The following is a 21,962-nucleotide window of genomic DNA, read 5'->3' as shown; positions in this document are numbered from 1 at the left end:
CGAGTCATTCCAGTACTGCTTGAAGAGCACGTACGGGATGGTGGTGACCTGTGACCCGGTGTCCAGTAGGGCACTCATAGGAATGCCATCCAGTACCACAGGCAAGACTGGACGTCCTCCCACATATTTGTCGCGCCAGTTCGATGGGCCTGATGATCTTCTTCCTAGGGGTTGGCCCTCTACCCTAGGTTGTGCCAGTTTAAAGGACAGTACCTTGCCATATGTCCGGGTTGATTACAGCGGCGGCAGATGGGTCGTCCGTCCTCGTTGTATCGGTCGCTGGGTCTTCCTCTGGCCGGTGGTGTCCTCCTTGGTCGATGCCACGGGATGTCCTCCGGTCCGGATGCCAGCTGGATCTTCCCTGGAGTAGAAACCTGTAAAGACTGCACAGTTCGGGTTAGCGCAGCAACGCTTTTAGCTAGCTCTTGGACCTGATGGTGCAGGTCTGGAGCCGGGTCATTGCTCAAAGCCTGCGCATCAGCTCCCACAGGCCCTGCCGACAAGGGCGCCGCCTCCTGGTGGTAAGTGGTAGTGGGGCGTCTGTGGGTCACAACGCCACCTGGTGCCGGTTCTCGGAGCACCCGGATGGCTCTGTCCTTGAACTGTGCAAATCCCAGATGAGGGTCCTGTAAGGCCATTGCCCGCAACTGGGTTCGGTGGGCATTGCAATATAAACCCTCTATAAATTGTTCAGTCAACAGCCTGTCCTCGTCTCCCACGCCGTCAGGGTCGGTCTGCTTAATGGCTCTCAGGGCTTCTTGTAGGTTTAATGCATAGTCCCTTATACTCTCATGTGCCCGCTGTTTGCACCCGTAGAATCTGAGCTTGATCTCGGCTGAGGTGCGGGTATCAAAGGTGTCCCTCAGCCGGGCCAGTATCCCTGCGACAGTCCTCCCCCCAGGTGGCCAGGACTTTACCTCCCTTTGGGCTGCCCCGGTTAATTGGGCCACCAGGATGCTCACTTTTTGCTCTTCTGTAAGGGGGTACACCTGGAAGAGGCTATCCAGCTTTTCTCTAAAGTCATGCAGGGTATGCGATTCCCCTGAGTACTGGGGTAGCCAGGCTGCCCCCGGGATATAGGGCATGGTGAAAGGCATGACCGCAACAGCGGTGGCGCTGGCGGGGGTTGAAGCGGTGAAGCTCTCCTCCGTATCCGACATCCTTCTCCCCCCTAGTGGACCGTGGCCTACCTTGCGATGATCCTCTTCCGTAGGCCGCGGCTCCGCAGTGGATCGTCAGGGTTGAGGACCTTCCGTCGCGCTCCTGTGACGTCAGCGTCTGCTAGGCTCCTTCCAGGACCTTACGCGACGTCTGGACGTGAGGCGGGGCTTCAGTTCTCGCGCGCTTTTGGAGTCCACGCCCCTCTTCTTCCCGCGCGGCATCTTCAAGATGGCGTCCAACGGCGGGAAAACTCCACGGAAGGCGGGAAGAAGGCTGAAAATGGCGCCGGATGGCGGGAATCTTCACCGATGGCGGGAAGAAGGCTGAAGATGGCGCCGGATGGCGGGAATCTTCACCACTGGTAAGTTTGAACAGTCTTTTTCAGGCACGCAGTACCCGGTGGTTGCGGGCACGAAATCCTGCCGACTACGCCAAAAGTTGACGCGCCCCTGGGCCTGTGTCGCGCTGCGTTGCGCACGCGGGAGCTTACCCGGAGCCGGATCTGTTGAGGGTTGTAGTCTCGTGGGGTGATCCGGTCCGTGCCCAGGGAGTCAGACTAAGTGGCGCTGGATTAGCGGTAGATGTTGTACGACTACGCCACCCGTTGAATGCAGCTAAGGAGCTTCTGCTGCAGGGCAGACCACTGAGGCCGGTGGTAGAATTGTGCAGCGTGATAGTATAACCCCCAACGGGAGGGGTATGGCCTCAGGGCAGCCGACGTGGATGATGGGGGTAGCAGGAACCACTCAGAGACGGTACGGTGTAGTTCAGGGTCTTTACTGGTGACAACGATAGACCCTCCCGGAGTACTGGCTAGCGATTGGGGCCTGGTCAGTCCTTGAGCAGATGGGATCTCCCCTGGCCAGGCGGAGTTGTAGGCCTCCCAAACTGACTGTACTCTTCTGGCTACCTTGCTAGAGGCGGGTATAAGTAGCCCACGTCCCTGAGTGTACCGTGTGGTGCTCACCCGTATGGCCGGTGACTCGAGGCCTTCTAGTAGCTTCCGCTCCACGACGGCGGTGCTGGTCCCATGCGTGTGACCGTGCCTTCGGGTTTCTTGGCCAGAGGACCTGGAATCCCCTGCCGGGCGGATTCTGCTGCTGGGTAGGAGTTAGTCCCCACAGCCTCGGACTCCGGGTCCGGTAAGAAATCTTCTCAGTCAGGGCGAGCTCTGCAGCTGCCAGCCCCTGACTCCTTGTAACACTGCTCCCACAGAGCTCCTGATGTTCTGTTCCTATATTTGCTTCTTTTCTCTGTCTCTACTTCTTCTCTACTCACTAACCCTGCCTCAGCCCCAGGTTTATCTAGGGGAAGTTCTTCCCCTCCCAGGACTGGGCAGGAGGTGTGGCATGCATAGGATCCCTGACCAAGAGACCTCCCACCTGCTCTCAGACGTAATATCTCTATCACTGTGGCAACCAGACCCCTGGGGTGTCACATATACATCATTGGAGAGGTTGGAGCATATACATCACTGTAGAGATAGAGGCATATACATCACTGGAGAGGCTGGGGGCATTAACATCACTGGAGAGGCTGGGGGAGTAAATATGTGGCGCCCAGCTGCGCTTGGTACCACAGATCCTAGAGGGATGCATTACCGGATTTCTCCACAAGAGGCCCCCACAGCATACACACACCTCCACCTTCCACCTCAGACCACCAGAGGGAGCCCGATAGGGATATAAATAGGGAAGGTGGAGCTAGGCAGCTGAGTGATTCAGCAGTTCCTGCTCAGACACAGAAGGAGTCAGTGCAGTCGAGCCAGAGCCTAGCAGTTCCTGCAGAAAGAGTTCAGTATAGTCTGTAGAGTGAGTCCAGAGTAGAACTCACACAGCTCAGGATAGAGAGCTAGGAGTGTGCCGACACTCTGAGAGAGCAACGTCCCGGCTGCAGTGTGTGTAGCCTAGTGAGGGCCCGAGCGGGGCCGAAGGCGAGTGGAAAGTGAGTAACATAGGGGGCAGAGGAGCTTAACCAGCTCACCCCGAAGAATATACCGGACACCGGGTCCGAGTCTACATGGATCTTCATGACCAGTAGAAAACAACCGGAACCCCTGGCGAACTACATGTCCCAGGATCACCAAAAGCTGATACGTACCAGGGTCAGGAATCACGGAGACCCCAAAGAATAGGGAGAGTGATCTCCAACAGAAGGCCCTATCACCAAGTCAGCAGGTGCAGAACAGAAACCAAGTTAGGCCTAGCTCCAGGCAGGTCAGAAACTTACTACAGAGAGGCAAGAAACAGGAGGCCCTATACCCGCTCATTGGGGAGAATCCTTATATGCACCCTTCACCCTACAGTGCTCCGGGATGTGCCTGATTTACCACCAGTAAAAGGTACTGAAGTGACTACTGTGTCCGTCCCCGTTCTTGCTCTGACCCGGCTGGGTCTCGCCTGTCCTGCATCCTCCCGCTCTGTACGCTGCCCTGAGGCCTAGCTCCACCTGTGGGGAGCTATGCCATCGAGCTGCCTTATCATCGGCCTCAGTGGACTGCCGCAGCGCTGGTGATTCTCACCAGAAACCACAGGTGGCGTCACGAACTTTCATAAAATTAACAAACAATCCCCTTTTAAAAGCTGACCCCAGGGTACGGGCCCGGGAGCCGACCACCGCGACATCCCCAAAGGCCAGGCAAAGGCCCGGGTACCGAGTCGTCCCCATCCCCCTGGGCTAGTCAAATACATCACTGGAGACATGGGAGCACATATACATCACTGGAGATATGAGAGCATACAGTACAGACCAAACGTTTGGACACACCTTCTCATTTTAAATTTTTTCTGTATTTTCATGACTTTGAAAATTGTACATTCACACTGAAGGCATCAAAACTATGAATTAACACATGTGGAATTATATACTTAACAAAAAAGTGTGAAACAACTGAAAATATGTCTTATATTCTAGGTTCTTCAAAGTAGCCACCTTTTTGCTTTGATGAATGCTTTGCACACTCTTGGCATTCTCTTGATGAGCTTCAAGAGGTAGTCACCCGAAATAGTTTTCACTTCACAGGTGTGCCCTGTCAGGTTTAATAAGTGGGATTTATTGCCTTATAAATGGGGTTGGGACCATCAGTTGTGTTGTGCAGAAGTCTGATGGATACACAGCTGATAGTCCTACTGAATAGACTGTTAGAATTTGTATTATGGCAAGAAAAAAGCAGCTAAGTAAAGAAAAACGAGTGGCCATCATTACTTTAAGAAATGAAGGTCAGTCAGTCCGAAAAATTGGGAAAACTTTGAAAGTGTCCCCAAGTGCAGTTGAAAAAACCATCAAGCGCTACAAAGAAACTGGCTCACATGAGGACCGCCCCAGCAAAGGAAGACCAAGAGTCACCTCTGCTTCTGAGGATGTTTATCCGAGTCACCAGCCTCAGAAATTGCAGGTTAACAGCATCTCTGATTAGAGTCCAGGTCAATGCCGCACTGACTTCTAGCAGCAAACACATCTCTTCAACAACTGTTAAGAGGAGACTTTGTGCAGCAGGCCTTCATGGTAAAATAGATGCTTGGAAACCACTGCTAAGGACAGGCAACAAGCAGAAGAGACTTGTTTGGGCTAAAGAACACAAGGAATGGACATTAGACCAGTGGACATCTGTGCTTTGGTCTGATGAGTCCAAATTTGAGATCTTTGGTTCCAACCACCGTGTTTTTGTGCGACGCAGAAAAGGTGAACGGATGGACTCTACATGCCTGGTTCCCACCGTGAAGCATGGAGGAGGAGGTGTGATGGTGTGGGGGTGCTTTGCTGGTGACACTGTTGGGGATTTATTCAAAATTGAAGGCAAACTGAACCAGCATGGCTACCCCAGCATCTTGCAGCGGCATGCTATTCCATCCGGTTTGCGTTTAGTTGGACCATCATTTATTTTTCAACTGGACAATGACCCCAAACACACCTCCAGGCTGTGTAAGGGCTATTTGACCAAGGAGGAGAGTGATGGGGTGCTACGCCAGATGACCTGACCTCCTCAGTCACCAGACCTGAACCCAATTGAGATGGTTTGGGGTAAGCTGGACCGCAGAGTGAAGGCAAAAGGACCAACAAGTGCTAAGCATCTCTGGGAGTGGGAACTCCTTCAAGATTGTTGGAAGACCATTTCCGGTGACTGCCTCTTGAAGCTCATCAAGAGAATGCCAAGAGTGTGCAAAGCAGTCATCAAAGCAAAAGGTGGCTACTTTGAAGAACCTAGAATATAAGACATATTTTCAGTTGTTTCACACTTTTTTGTTAAGTATATAATTCCACATGTGTTAATTCATAGTTTTGATGCCTTCAGTGTGAATGTACAATTTTCATAGTCATGAAAATACAGAAAAATCTTTAAAAGAGAAGGTGTGTCCAAACTTTTGGTCTGTACTGTATATACATCACAAGAGACATGAAGACATATATACATCACTGGAGACATGAGGGCATATATACACCACTGGAGACATGGGAGCATATATACATCACTGGAGAAATTGGAGCATATATACATCACTGGAGAAATTGGAGCATATATACATCAGTGGAGGCATGAGGGCATATATTCACTGGAGACATGAAGGCATATATACATCACTGGATAGGTAGATGCTGCTGCTGTTTCTATCGTCGTTGGTGGGATTGGAGTGCAGAGTGCGCTGAGTCCACCCACAACTTACATCCTGACGCTACACTGGCCAGCGACAGGTCGCAATCCTTCATTGCAAGCGTTGCAGTGTTCTGTAGTGAATGCTGCATGCCCATGCTCGCAATGTAAAGAGCAATTAAAGGGCCCATGGCTGGCAAAACGCAGTCGTCAGCCTGAGAACTGCGATCCCAGGAAAGCTGCCCAGGGGTTGCAGAAAAGGACATTGCAGGAAACAAATGGCCCGTGGGATGCTGGCTCCCCACCCCTGCTTTAATATTATGTTGTTAAAATGATCTGCTTTCTTTGATACAAACTATGGATACTACTTATACACACTAATTGCTAATTTTCCTCCTGCAGCCACATCCAGGGAGGTTGGCTACAGTCCCATGGATCTTAAATTTCTGAATAATATGTGCAACTGTAGTCACAGGAACATCAAGCTGCTTGGAGATGGTCTTATAACCTTTACCTTTAACATGCTTGTCTATAATTTTCTTTCTAATCTCCTGAGACAACTCTTTCCTTTGCTTCCTCTGGTCCATGTTGAGTGTGGTACACACCATGTCACCAAACAGCACAGTGAGTATCTGTAGCCCTATATACAGGCCCACTGACTGATTACAAGATTGTAGACTCCTGGGATGCTAATTAGTGGACACCACTTGATTTAACATGTCCCTTTTGCCACATTATTTTCAGGTGTACCATCATTTCTGTCCAGGCCTATTTCATGAGTTTAATTTTTTTAAAAATTCTGTGGAAGCAGGGTTGAAAAGCAATGTCTGACTTTAATTTGTTCATTTTCATAGATTTTTAATTTATTATTACTTTTGTCAGCTTCAAGTTATTTCTGTGACCATTATGGATTTTTCTTTCATTAAACGAAGGGTACTAACAATTTTGACCACGTGTGTAGCTGTGTGTCTTGGGTCATTATCCTGTTGCAAGACCCATGACCTGCGACTGAGACCAAGCCTTCTGACACTGGGCAGCACATTTCTCTCTAGAATCCCTTGATAGTCTTGATATTTCATTGTACCCTGCACAGATTCAAGACACCCTGTGCCAGATGCAGCAAAGCAGCCCCAGAACATAACAGAGCCTCCTCCATGTTTCACAGTAGGGACAGTGTTCTTTTCTTGATATGCTTCATTTTTCCGTCTGTGAACATAGAGCTGATGTGCCTTGCCAAAAACTTCCATTTTGTCTTATCTGTCCATAGGACATTCTCCCAGAAGCTTTGTGGCTTGTCAACATGCAGTTTGGCAAATTCCAGTCTGGCTTTTTTATGATTTTTTTTCAACAATGGTGTTCTCCTTGGTCATCTCCCATGAAGTCCACTTTGGATCAAACAACGATGGATGGTGTGATCTGACACTGATGTTCCTTGAGCTTGAAGTTCACCTTTAATCTCTTTAGAAGTTATCCTGGGCTCTTTTGTTACCATTCGTATTACCCGTCTCTTTGATTTGTCATCAATTTTCATCCAGCGGCCACGTCCAGGGAGGTTGGCTACAGTCCCATGGATCTTAAATTTCTGAATAATATGTGCAGTTGTAGTCATAAGAGCATCAAGCTGCTTGGAGATGGTCTTATAACCTTTACCTTTAACATGCTTGTCTATAATTTTCTTTCGAATCTCCTGAGACAACTCTTTTCCTTGCTTCCTCTGGTCCATGTTGAGTGTGGTACACACTCTGTCACCAAACAGCACAGTGAGTATTTGTAGCTCTATATACAGGCCCACTGACTGATTACAAGATTGTAGACACCTGTGATGCTAATTAGTGGACACAACTTGATTTAACATGTCCCTTTTGCCACATTATTTTCAGGTGTACCATCATTTCTGTCCAGGTCTATTTCATGAGTTTAATTTTTTTTTAAATTCTGTGGAAGCAGAAAAGCAATGTCTGACTTTAATTTGTTAATTTTCATAGATTTTCAATTTATTATTACTTTTGTCAGATTCAAGTTATTTCTATGACCATTGTGGGTTTTTCTTTCATTAAACGAAGGATAACAACAATTTTGACCATGTGTGTATTTACATTTGTTATTCCTATCTCAGACCTTTATGGCATATCCAAAATATATGCCATAAATGTCGAATAGGCATGGGTACTTTTACCCCTGATGTATTGGCCACTACCTGCTCTCTTCATTCACTTTAGTTCCAGTAACAGCCAAGCAAGCAGAATGAACCGACCAAAAAATATTTAATGATAAGGTATTTATTTTGATACTTTAAAATGAATATGGGAATATTTGCCTAAAAATATGAAAATATATTTTGCTTTTGTTAACAAATTAACAAACTTTGACATGAATTTAATTTCACTGTATTCTTTTGGCAATAAATGTGGTGAGAAAACAATTTCTAATGAATGCTATTATGCATAAATTTCTATGTCTTTGGCTTTTTATATCCCACTGTATTCTCAACTGTTAACAATTCTATGCCTTTTAATGGCCTATAATATCACAAAAATGTAATACTATCACAAGCCTGTCTCGAAACACTAAAGAATAGTTCTTACCAAGGAAATCAGGTCATGTAGCTGTTTAGCTCATTTCACACTGATTACACTGAATGGCTACCAATTTTTGTTGACATACTGTACATAGATGACTGAATCACCACATTTTCCCATGCACGTTAATCTTTTTCTCTGTTGATCCTTGATAACGAGATACTGGCATTTGTATTTAGTAGATTGATGTTAATTGATTTATCTTTGTAGCAACCGCACATGTTCTATTTTCTATTTTCCCTTTCTAAGTGACTACAAAAGAGTTAGCGCAGTGTAGATTCGCTGTTGATGTCAGGCAATCTGAACGCAGTGATTTCTGTTGTTATTTTGCTATTGCAGTTCTTAAAGTCTTTTTAGAAGTCACAGTTCAGCATCCGTAAATCATTGTCATCTGTTTTATATTTGGCAAATCTTTCACTTTTATGTTTATCTTAAAAAAACAGTTTAGATACTGTTGTTTTTTACATACTTTGCATGAATCAATAGTCAAATATAATAAACTTTGCTATATCTTATCAGAGAAATATGCTTCTTTCTCAACTTATGATGAGCCATTTATTCCCTATCTCCGGACAGCTCGTTTTGATGCCTGCAATGACAAGCCTGAAAGTAGATCGATGTTGTCTGAGCCTCTGAGCCACAGGCAGCATTAATCAGACACTAGTTGCAGTTATGTATGTTTTTGTAGAAGGTACCCCAAAATGTACATATATAAATTCAGAATATTAATTATTAATGTCAACTTATACTATTAATAATTAATATACAAATATTAGTGATGCCTTAATGTTATCTGTTACTTATTAGTGATGAGCAAGCACTAAAATGCTCGGGTACTCGTTGCGCGGGTCGAGTAAATTGGAATACTCGAGTGCTTTGTCCGAGTAACAAGCCCAATGTTAGGCTGCGTGCCCACTATGCGTTTTTCAAGCGTTTTTGCGGGGGAATTTCCGCAGCGAAAATGCTTAAAAAATGCTTGGTAATACGTGCCCCATGGTCCCCAATGATAATCTGCATGTCCTGTGCACATGCTGGGGAGATTTCCGCTGCGGATTATCATTGCGGAAATATCCGCAGCATGTCCATTATTTTGGCTTAAACGCGGCGTAATTGCCACCATTGACTTGCATTGAATTGCTTAATATTCGCATGACTACATGTGCACATGCGGATATTAAGCGATTCAATGTGCGGATGGTACCCGGGTCTGGAGAAGAGGAGACTCTCATCCAGACCCGGGTACCATAGTACCTGTTAAAAAAAAGAATTTAAAATAAAAAATATACATTATACTCACCTTCTGATGGCCTTCGGTCTCCTGTACGGTGCGTCCTGGCTCCCCGGCATTTAGTCATGTGACAGGTCACGCGACCACTGACGTCGGCGGTCGAATGACCTGTCACATGACTAAATGATGTCATGGAAGGTCCTTTTACACCACCGCAAGCCGTACAAGAGACCAGACGCACCGGAGAGAAGACCGCGGGCCATCAGAAGGTGAGTATAATGTTTTTTTAATTTTTTTTTACCATTTTTATTCTTTTTTTTAACTATTAACTTGGTCACACTATATAAATCCATGCCGATATATATAGTTGTTAAGCACTTTTCCAAGTGATGCTAAAATCGCTTGGAAAAGCGCTTGATAACCCGCATGCGAAAATGCATGCAAAAACGCTTGACAAACACTTCTACCTGGCAGGAAAAACGCATGTAAAATCCGCATGCGTTTTTCCTGCCAGGGAGATGCAGAAAAAATCAGCAGCATTTCTGCATCGTGGGCACTTAGCCTAAGTCTATGGGAAACTCGAGCATTTTTCCGGCGGCTCCCCCTGGCGGTCTGCAGAGGGCCTATAAATTGCCCAAATCGATGGGAACAGTGCTCAAATGACATGGGAACAGTATAAGGAAGATCCCTGGAAGCATTTCTGACTCCTAGGTCACTGCTGTCAATAATGTTGTCAGAGGTATTACGCCACTTTTACGGACTCACAATAAAACATACAAAAACGAAACCAAAATGGATTTTCCTGGGAAATATGTTAAGGAACATCCTTTCCAGGGTAATGACTTGTATATAAGGCAAAATAAATAACCAAAAACAAAAATGCTCCTCCACACCTTGGGCTATGTTCACATGTAGCTTTTTTGATGCGATTTTGCACTTTTGCATTGCTTTCAACCCTGATAACTGCATTCACCAGGAAATGTAATTTTAACATTTTATGACCTTATCTTGTCATGTGGTGTGTGAAACATCATCAGACACATCCTGTTTCATTTATGAAGGAGGGATTGTGAAAGTCACAAACACTATTTTTACAGTCTTACTATTCTCAAAGGGCCAGCAGTCGGCTATGCTTTGTTGTTCCCATTATAAAAGAGTGGGTCTCCTATACTATTATTGCATATGCAGTGACTGCAAGGGCTGCCAAAAATTTGGATGCCCCCCAATACCTCTTTGAAGAGACATAGAGGAGGGTCTCAGTAAAAAAAAATGTTCCCATTATAAAGGAGTGGGTCTCCTATACTGGTAATGTCCATGCTGTGACTGCAAGGGTTGTAAAAATTTGGGAAAAACCCCACTAACAATTTAAACACACATAGAGCTGGGCCACAGTAACGACATGTTCCCATTAGAAAGGAGAGGGTTTGCTATCCAGTTATAGCGTATGCAGTGAGTCCAACGGCTGCCAAAATTTAGGAAAAACCCCACTAACAATTTAAACACACATAGAACTGGGCCACAGTAACAACATGTTCCCATTAGAAAGGAGAGGGTCTGCTATCCAGTTATAGGGTACGCAGTGAGTCCAAAGGCTATCAAAATTGAGGAAACACCCATCTAACAATTTAAACACACATAGAGCTGGGCCACAGTAACGACATGTTCCCATTAGAAAGGAGAGGGTCTGCTATCCAGTTATAGGGTACGCAGTGAGTCCAAAGGCTATCAAAATTGAGTAAAAACCCCACTAACAATTTAAACACACATAGAGCTGGGCAACAGTAATGACATGTTCCCATTAGAAAGGAGAGGGTCTGCTATCCAGTTATAGGGTTTGCAGTGAGTCCAACGTCTGCAAAAATTTAGGAAAAACCCTACTAACAATTGAAACACACATTGAGCTGGTCCACAGTAACAACATGTTCCCATTAGAAAGGAGAAGGACTGCTATCCAGTTATAGGGTATGTAGTGAGTCCAACGGCTGCCAAAATTTAGGAAATACCTAACTAACAATTTAAACACATATAGAGGTGGGCCACAGTAATGAGTACAACATGTTGCCATAAGAAAGGAGAGGGTCTGCTATACAGTTATAGGGTATGTTATACCACAAAAAGAACCAGACTTTGATATAAATCATGCTAACTCCTTATTAAGCATTTTACTTAGAAAGACAGAGTAATTACACATGCAGCAATTTTTGTGAAAAAGTATAAATCCATTTATTTTACATATATGCTGACAAACAATTAAAAACAGTTATTTAGCAGACAGTGAGCCATAGTAAATAATGAACCGATCAATTGGGGTGGTTTGCAGGTTTACAAGTATATATCCTGAGTGGCATTAATATCAATCAAATCACATTGCAGTAAACAGTTTAACACCAGTCTTTTTAGTAATCAGAAGGGCTTTATCTTCCCCTCTCCACGGGAGGTGGCAAACAGCAGGCAGAGAAAACACAAGTCACAGTTTAACAGCACGCCATTATATATATATATACCTCAGTCTATGCCTCAAGTGCAATCATAAATGCAGGCTGCAGACTATCAGTGCTCATGTACCCAGTGCACAGTTACCCTGTGCTGAAATCTCAAACCCCAGTTAGTGTCACCTCACTGAATCAAGCAAGAATATCTCATTTTGTGGTGTTAGCAGTGTCAAATCATGTGTTACATGCTATTACCAGTCAGGAAAGCTGTTAGGACCCACTTACCACGTGACCCCTTGCCCCAATGCGCATTTCGCACTAGCTTCCTCAAGGGGGCGTGGCCAGTTATAGGGTATGTGTAGCATCGGCCGCTGTCCCAGTCCGGCGTCTTCCTGCTCCCTCGCTGCTGCTGTGGCGCGCACTGCGCGCAGCTTCCTGGGCACTGTGCTTAGGGCGCTTGTGCGCGCTCCCTCTTAAAGGGGCCTCGCGCGCCATCCTAAAGAGTCCCCGGCCAATGGCCAGAGGACTTTCCCTCTATAAGGCACTTCCTCCAAAATAGAGGTGCCTGTGCAAGGTTGTTGTTTTGTGTGCTAACACTTTTCTCAGCCCTCAGGTCCCGCTGCCTGTCAATCCTGCCCGCCAGTCTATCTAACAGTCCAGCCCGCCAGTCTGTCTAACAGTCCAGCCCGCCAGTCTGTCTAACAGTCCAGCCCGCCAGTCTGTCTAACAGTCCTGCCCGCCAGCCTGCCAGTTACCTGCCGTGCCCGCCAGTCTGCCTACCTGGAGCACCTGCCAGTTACCTGCCGTACCTGCCAGCCTGCCTACCTGGAGCACCTGCCAGTTACCTGCCGTGCCCGCCAGCCTGCCTACCTGGAGCACCTGCCAGTTACCTGCCGTGCCCGCCAGCCTGCCTACCTAGAGCACTTGCCAGTTACCTGCCGTGCCCGCCAGCCCGCCTACCTGGAGCACCTGCCAGTTACCTGCTGTGCCCGCCAGCCCGCCTACCCGGAGCACCTGTCTGGCTCTCAGCCTTACCCACCAGCTTGTCTACCCGGAGCACCTGTCTGGCTATCAGCCTTACCCGCCATCTTGCCTACCCGGAGCACCTGTCTGGCTACCAGCCGTACCTGTCTGCTTATCTACATGGACCACCCGCCAGCCTTCCTGCCATGCTCATCTGCTGGAGCGGTCAGCTCCTGTCATCTGACCCGTAGGAGTCACCTGCTGTCAAACAAGGTCGGCCCCAGAGTGGCACCTGGTTCACCTGCCCGATCCCTCCCTGGTTCATGGAGTTGACAAAGCCGCCTTGTGACCTGGGTCGGTCCGAGTAGACACTTAGTCACGCCCCTCTGGTCCCTCCTTGCACCGAAGCACAGAGGTTCCACCACCCGGACCTGTAACAGTATGCAGTGAGTCCAACGGCGACCAAAATTTGGGAAAAACCCCACTAACAATTTAAACACACATAGAGCTGGACCACAGTAACGACATGTTCTCAATAGAAAGGAGAGGGTCTGCAGTGAGTCCAACGGTTGCCAAAATTTAGGAAAAACCCCACTAACAATTTAAACATACATAGAGCTGAGCCACAGTAACGACATCTTCCCATTAGAAAGGAGAGGGTCTGCTATCCAATTATAGGGTGCGCAGTGAGTCTAATGGCTATCAAAATTGAGGAAAAACCCATCTAACAATTTAAACACACATAGAGCTGGGCCACAGTAACTACATGTTCCGAATAGAAAGGAGAGGGTCTGCTATCCAGTTATAGGGTATGCAGTGAGTCCAATGACTGCCAAAAATTAGGATAAAACCCATTAACAATTTAAATACATATAGAGCTGGGCCACAGTATCGACATGTTCCCATCAGAAAGGAAAGGGTCTGCTATCCAGATATAGGGTATGCAGTGAGTCCAATGGCTGCCAAAATTTAGGAAACATTCCACTAACAATTTAAACACACATAGATCTGGGCCACAGTAACGATATGTTCCCATTAGAAAGGAGAGGGTTTGCTATCCAGTTATAGGGTATTAAGTGAGTCCAACGGCTGTCACAATTTAGGAAAAACCCTACTAACAATTTAAACACATATAGATCTGGGCCACAGTAACGATATGTTCCCATTAGAAAGGAGAGGGTTTGCTATCCAGTTTTAGGGTATGTAGTGAGTCCAACGGTAGTCAAAATTTAGGAAATACCTAAGTAACAATTTAAACACATATACAGGTGGGCCACAGTAATGACATGTTCATATTAGAAAGGAGTGGGTCTGCTATCGAGTTATATGGTATGCAGTGAGTCCAGCATCTGCCAAAATTTAGGAAAAACCCCACTAACAATTTAAACACACATAGAGCTCGGCCACAGTATTGACATGTTCCCATTAGAAAGGAGAGGGTCTGCTATACAGTTATAGGGTATGCAGTGAGTCCAACGGCTGTCAATATTTGGGAAAAACCCCACTAACAATTTAAACAAATATAGAGCTAGGCCACAGTAACGAAATGTTCACATTGGAAAGGAGAGGGTCAGCAGTGAGTCCAACTGCTGCCAAAATTTAGGGAAAAACGCACTAACAATTTAAACAGACATAGAGCTGGGCCTCAGTAATGACATCTTCCCATTAGAAAGGAGAGGGTCTGCTATCAAGTTATAGGGTATGCAGTGAGTCCAGCGGCTGCCAAAATTTAGGAAAAACCCCACTAACAATTTAAACACACACAGAGCAGGGCCACAGTAATGATATGTTCCCATTAGAAAGGAGAGGGTCTGCTATCCAGTTATAGGGTATGCAGTAAGTCCACCGGCTGTCAAAATTTAGGAAAAAGCCCACTAAAAATTTAAAGACACATAGATCTGGGCCACAATAATGAGTATGACATGTTCCCATTAGAAAGGAGAGGGACTACTATCCAGTTTTAGGGTTTGCAGTGAGTCCAACGGCTGTCAAAATTTAGGAAAAACCCCACTATCAATTTAAACACACATAGAGCTGAGCCACAGTAACGACATATTCCCATAAGAAAGGAGAGGGTCTGCTATCCAGTTATAGGGTATGCAGTGAGTCCAACGGCTGCCAAAATTTAGGAAACACCCACTAACAATTTAAGGACAAATAGAGCTGGACCACAGTAACGAGATGTTCTCATTAGAAAGGAGTGGGACTGCTATACAGTTATAGGGTATGCAGTGAGTCCAACACTGTCAAAATTTAGCAAAAACCCCACTAACAATTTAAAGACACATAGAGGTGGGCCACAGTAACAACATGTTTCCATTAGAAAGGAGAGGGTCTGCTATCCAGTTATAGGGTATGCAGTTAGTCCAACAGCAGTCAAAATTTAGGAAAACTCCCCTAACAATTTAAACACACATAGAGCTCAACCACAGTAACCACATGTTCCCATTAGAAAGGAGAGGGTCAGCTATCCAGTTATAGGGCATGCAGTGAGTCCAACTGCTACCAAAATTTGGGAAAGACGCCACTAACAATTTAAACACAGATAGAGCTGAGCCACAGTAACGACATGTACCTATTAGAAAGGAGAGGGTCAGTTATCCAGTTATAGGGTATGTGTAGCACCCTGAGGGCTCGGCTGCTACAGGGGTATTGCACCTCGAACCAGAGGTGTGGTATTCCACTCCCGGGTAAGGATGGAGTGTGGGACTGAGCTCAGTAGGCTGCATGCACTACATACATCCCATTTCCGGGGGACAGAACTACGGTACTCCCACCAAGTATATGTGCAGGTACGACAGCGTCTGTCCCTGGCTGGAGTGGGAGGGGGATGGAACATCCCAGTAGTGTAGGGGCAGATAGGGGGAGTACTCTGGGTAAAGCTAGGAGCTCATTGGGTGCTAGTCACCTGGGCTCACACATAGAGGGAGTATATAAGGTGGGCACCATCTTAGGACAGGGTCTTTTTAGTCGAGGTCAGTCTGAGGAGGAGCAGAGCAGAGGAGCTCAGCCAGGAGGGCTGACAGGGAGCTGTGGCTCCGGCTGGGCCCAGCTCCAGAGCCAAGCCTGCAGAGGAGAGAGGAGAAAGAAAGGCCCAGAGTGGAAGACCAGAGGGAACCCTAAGAACCCAGAATCAGACCAAAAAGGGTGAAGGGTTGGCGGACACGGGTACCGGAACCCGAACTGGTGGAGGCCACTTATCCTCAGCCAGGAACCGGAGGTCGTGGTCAAGATTTGCCACGACCCTCACCAAATCCACCAGAAAGGCACACCAAGCATAGGGTCAGGGAACCCAGAGGAGGTTTGACCACTAAGAGACCCGAGGGAGCCGGCCAAAGGTGGATCCCTGGTGGGAATGGCCAGAGACAGAGAGGAAGAAGGGAGCTCAGGACCACGCTCCAGAACTGCCTGGGGGTTAGCCGAGTCCAGGACCTGGTGGACGCAGCACGGCTCGGTGGTCACTCAAGGCCAGAGTGACTGAGAGAACACCCGTGAGTAAAAACCCTGAAACTGCATCTCCTGACTCTGACTCTTCTTACTGCACCGTCACAACCCCCATCATCTTCACCTGCTGCCCTGAGGCCATACCCCTCCCGTTGGGGGTTATCCCATCATCGCTGCACCCATACCACCGGCCTCAGCGGACTGTTCTGCAGCGGCGGCTGCAAAGCCACACTCAACGGGTGGCGTAGTCGACATCCAAGTTAACATCTTCTGCCATAGACTGCCACTTAGTTTGACACCCTGGGCACGGACCGGGTCACCGCCACGAGATTACAACCCTCAACAGATCCGGCTCCGGGTAAGCTCCCGCGTGCGCAACGCAGCGCGACACAGGCCCAGGGGCGCGTCAACTTTGGCGTAGTCGGCAGGATTTCGTGCCCGCAACCACCGGATACTGCGTGCCTGAAGAAAAGTTCATATTTACCGTAAAAAGAATTCTCCCGCCAATTCCAGAGGGTCCCCGCCATCGGACGCCATCTCGGATCGTTTCCCGCCGTTTGCCCGCCATCTGCAGTCTTTTCCCGCCATCCACAGAGTTTCCCGCCATTGGGAAGCGGTTCCCGCCATCTGAGAAGATTTCCCGCCCTGGCAGAGCGGACGCCATTATGGGCGTGCCAGAGGGTGGCAAGAGGCCACCTCCCATCGTGGGCCAGGACCAAGAATGGCGCCAAAAACGAAAACCGCCCCCACCAGCAGAGACTGCAATGATTGAGATGTCCATCAGCGTGGGGGGTCTGCCCCTGGAACTGACAATCACCAAGTTGCCCCAGGACCGCCCTCAATGGGGGCGGATACAGAACAAAACAGAGAAGATGGGTGCAGCCTGGAGGAGTCTGGAGAAGCCGTACCCGGAGATGGAGGGAGAGTCAGGCAGCACCGACCCTGTGGTCAGGAGCCTGTTGCAAGCTACCACTCCACAAGACCTGGTGGAGATCCTGGCACAGCTCCCCCGAGACCGGGAGCGTGCACAGACCGCGCTGGAGGGCCTCGCACGGAGGATGGCCCAGGTGCAGCGAGAAACGCTGACGGAGTGGAGCAGGGAGATGGCCCAGCAGGCTGGAACCCGCCAGCAAAGCACACCACCCGCAACGAGGAGCACGCCTGCCCCTGAAGAGGATGCAGAAGGGACGGAGGCCGGAGACGCCGCCGCAGAGGGAGCTGAAGAGACGGAGGCAAGTAAAGGGGACGTCACTACCCCAAGCCCAGCCACCGTAAGCCTACCCCCGCTCCCCGTCGCAGAGCCCGAAATCCCACCGATCGTGCCCGTTGCCGCACCGCTACCGCTCCAGACTAGGCCTCAAGCAGGAGCCGCGGCCACGCCTCTTGTGACGTCACGCGCCTCAACCCTGAGCGCGGCCAAGCAGGAGACGCCACCGGCCTGGTCGCAGGGCCGAGTACCCCCGGGCGCCGCAGTACCAACAGCGCCCTCTACCGAGCCACCGGCCTGGTCGCAAAGTCAAGTACACCCGGGCGCCGCCGTCTTCACGGTGCCCTTCACCTTCAGGGTGCCCCATGCCTGGTCGCAAGGCCTGGTGAACCCGGGCGCCGCTACCACCACCGCGCCCTCAACCTCCACAGTGCCGCACCTGGGTGAAGACTTGGTAACCCAGCATATTTGCCCGGATGGGCAGCCCTTTGAGTGGTCACCGGAGTACTACCATCCCCGACTCCGGAAAGAAAGACCCCTGGATGAGCCCCTGATCCCGGCTCCAGCACCCGCCAAGATCACCCCACTCTCGCTGAAGGAAGCACAGTTTGCGTGGGACCCCACTGGAGGAGACCTCATCGGGTTCACTCAAGAGACCCGGGCGGCTGCAGCTGAGCGTGCGGAGTGCTGCCGGCAGCAATTAGAGGTTTTTGACCGGGAACGACGAGCGAGGCGGGTCCGCGAGGAGCGGCTGCAAGTGAGGAGTGCAGAACAGAAGAGCCGGACCCGACGGAACCCCCGTGCAGCCCACGGTCCCCGTGCCACCGGGACTGTAATTAAATTCCAACTGCAGCACGGTTGGGGCTTCATCCGGGATCACCGTACCCCTGGCGACGTCTTCGTGACCCGCAGAGATGTCGAGTCCCACCTGCCGGAGGGACACAGAGGTCGTGACCTATACCTGGGTGACGAGGTCACCTTTACCCGGCACCAATGTGCCAAAGGACCCTATGCCCTTCATGTACACCGGTTGACAGAGGAAGAGCTGAGGTGTCAGGAGGAGCAAGAGGACCCGGACGGGTCTGAAGAATACAGGGAGGAAGCATCAGGAGGACGCCGTTATTAGAGTACGGTAAAAAAGAACTGTATATAGTTACCCGTCGGGGTATGAGAACTGTTATAAGTACTGCTGCTAGTTAAAATATAGTCCCCGTTGGGACCAGCGAACTGTTACCCGTGTGTCCCCATCCCTTAACAGGCTGAGGACTGTGAACAGCCATTCCTTTTCCCCACTGGCCGAGGACTGAGAGCGGCCACCTCCCCTTGTATATAGTTGCGCTTTCTAAGGCGCCCCCTACTGGTTTTATAGGAAAACTGTTTTTTTTCTTAAACTGACTGTTGCACTTTTACCTGGTCACAAGCGCACAGTGGCCAGTAACTCAAAGAACATTATTATGAAAGAGTTTTATATGAAAGAAAAAGTTTATCTTGTTTAAATCTGATAATGTTTAATGTTTTATATGGTTATGGATGTTTTGAAAAAAAATTGTATGTTTTTGGATATTTTATTCTTTTACAGCCCGAGGACGTGCTGTGATTTACCAGGGGGGAATGTAGCACCCTGAGGGCTCGGCTGCTACAGGGGTATTGCACCTCGAACCAGAGGTGTGGTATTCCACTCCCGGGTAAGGATGGAGTGTGGGACTGAGCTCAGTAGGCTGCATGCACTACATACATCCCATTTCCGGGGGACAGAACTACGGTACTCCCACCAAGTATATGTGCAGGTACGACAGCGTCTGTCCCTGGCTGGAGTGGGAGGGGGGTGGAACATCCCAGTAGTGTAGGGGCAGATAGGGGGAGTACTCTGGGTAAAGCTAGGAGCTCATTGGGTGCTAGTCACCTGGGCTCACACATAGAGGGAGTATATAAGGTGGGCACCATCTTAGGACAGGGTCTTTTTAGTCGAGGTCAGTCTGAGGAGGAGCAGAGCAGAGGAGCTCAGCCAGGAGGGCTGACAGGGAGCTGTGGCTCCGGCTGGGCCCAGCTCCAGAGCCAAGCCTGCAGAGGAGAGAGGAGAAAGAAAGGCCCAGAGTGGAAGACCAGAGGGAACCCTAAGAACCCAGAATCAGACCAAAAAGGGTGAAGGGTTGGCGGACACGGGTACCGGAACCCGAACTGGTGGAGGCCACTTATCCTCAGCCAGGAACCGGAGGTCGTGGTCAAGATTTGCCACGACCCTCACCAAATCCACCAGAAAGGCACACCAAGCATAGGGTCAGGGAACCCAGAGGAGGTTTGACCACTAAGAGACCCGAGGGAGCCGGCCAAAGGTGGATCCCTGGTGGGAATGGCCAGAGACAGAGAGGGAGAAGGGAGCTCAGGACCACGCTCCAGAACTGCCTGGGGGTTAGCCGAGTCCAGGACCTGGTGGACGCAGCACGGCTCGGGTGGTCACTCAAGGCCAGAGTGACTGAGAGAACACCCGTGAGTAAAAACCCTGAAACTGCATCTCCTGACTCTGACTCTTCTTACTGCACCGTCACAACCCCCATCATCTTCACCTGCTGCCCTGAGGCCATACCCCTCCCGTTGGGGGTTATCCCATCATCGCTGCACCCATACCACCGGCCTCAGCGGACTGCTCTGCAGCGGCGGCTGCAAAGCCGCACTCAACGGGTGGCGTAGTCGACATCCAAGTTAACATCTTCTGCCATAGACTGCCACTTAGTTTGACACCCTGGGCACGGACCGGGTCACCGCCACGAGACTACAACCCTCAACAGATCCGGCTCCGGGTAAGCTCCCGCGTGCGCAACGCAGCGCGACACAGGGCGCGTCATATGCAGTGAGTCCAACGGCTGCCAAAATTTAGGAAAAATCCCAATAACAATTTAAACACATATAGAGGTGGGCCACAGTAATGAGTACGACATGTTCCCATTAGAAAGGATAGGGTCTGCTATACAGTTGTAGGGTATGCAGTAAGTCCAACGGCTGCCAAAATTTGCGAAAAACCCCACTAACAATTTAAAGACACATAGAGCTGGGCCACAGTAACGACATGTTCCCATTGGGAAGGAGAGGGACTGCTATCCAGTTATAGGGTAAGAAGTGAGTCCAACGGCTGCCAAAATTTAGGAAAGACCCCACTAATAATTTAAACACATATAGAGGTGGGCCACAGTAATGAGTATGACATGCTCCTATTAGAAAGGAAATGGTCTGCTATACAGTTATAGGGTATGCAGTGAGTCCAGCGGCTGCCAAAATTTAGGAAAAACCCCACTAACAATTTAAACACACATAGAGCTGGGCTACAGTAATGATATGTTCCCATTAGAAAGGAGAGGGTTTGCCATCCAGTTATAGGGTATGCAGTAAGACAACGGCTGTCAAAATTTAGGAAAAACCCCACTAACAAATTAAAGACACATAGATCTGGGCTACAATAATGAGTGCGACATGTTCCCATTAGAAAGGAGAGGGACTGCGATCCAGTTATAGGGTATGCAGTGAGTCCAACGGCTGTCAAAATTTAGGAAAAACCCCACTAACAATTTAAAGACACATAGAGCTGGGCCACAGTAATTAGTACAACATGTTCCCATTAGAAAGGAGAGGGACTGCTATTCAGTTATACGGTATTCAGTGAGTCCAACGGCTGCCAAAATTTAGGAAAAACCCCACTAACAATTTAAACACACATAGAGCTGGGCCACATTAACGTCATGTTCCCATAAGAAAGGAGAGGCTCTGCTATCCAGTTTTAGGGTATGCAGTGAATCCAACAGCTGCCAAAATTTAGGAAAAACCCCGCTAACAATTTAAAGACACATAGAGCCGGGCCACAGTATCGACATGTTCCCATTAGAAAGGAGAGGGTTTGCTATCTAGTTATAGGGTATGCAGTGAGTTCAACAGCTGCCAAATTGTAAAAAGAAAAGCCCTAACAATTTAAAGACAAATAGAGCTGGGCCACAGTAACGACATGTTCCCATTAGAAAGGAGAGGGTCTGCAGTGAGTCCAACGGTTGCCAAAATTTAGGAAAAACCCCAATAATAATTTAAATACACATAGAGCTGGGCCACAGTAACGACATGTTCCCATTAGAAAGAAGAGGGTCTGCTATCCAGTTATAGGGTATACAGTGAGTCCAATGGCTGCCAAAATTTAGGAAAAACCCCACTAACAATTTAAACACACATAGAGCTGGGCCACAGTAACGACATGTTTCCATTAGAAAGGAGAGGGTCTGTTTTCCAGTTATAGGGTATGCAGTAGGTCCAACAGCTGTCAAAATTTAGGGAACACCCCACTAACAATTTAAACACATATAAAAGTGGGCCACAGTAATGA

The sequence above is a fragment of the Phyllobates terribilis genome, unplaced genomic scaffold (genome assembly GCF_046119375.1).
Source record: "Phyllobates terribilis strain yellow unplaced genomic scaffold, ASM4611937v1 Scaffold_3__8_contigs__length_932513732, whole genome shotgun sequence".
Taxonomy (NCBI): Eukaryota; Metazoa; Chordata; class Amphibia; order Anura; family Dendrobatidae; genus Phyllobates; species Phyllobates terribilis.
Note: the sequence above shows the minus strand (reverse complement) of the source record.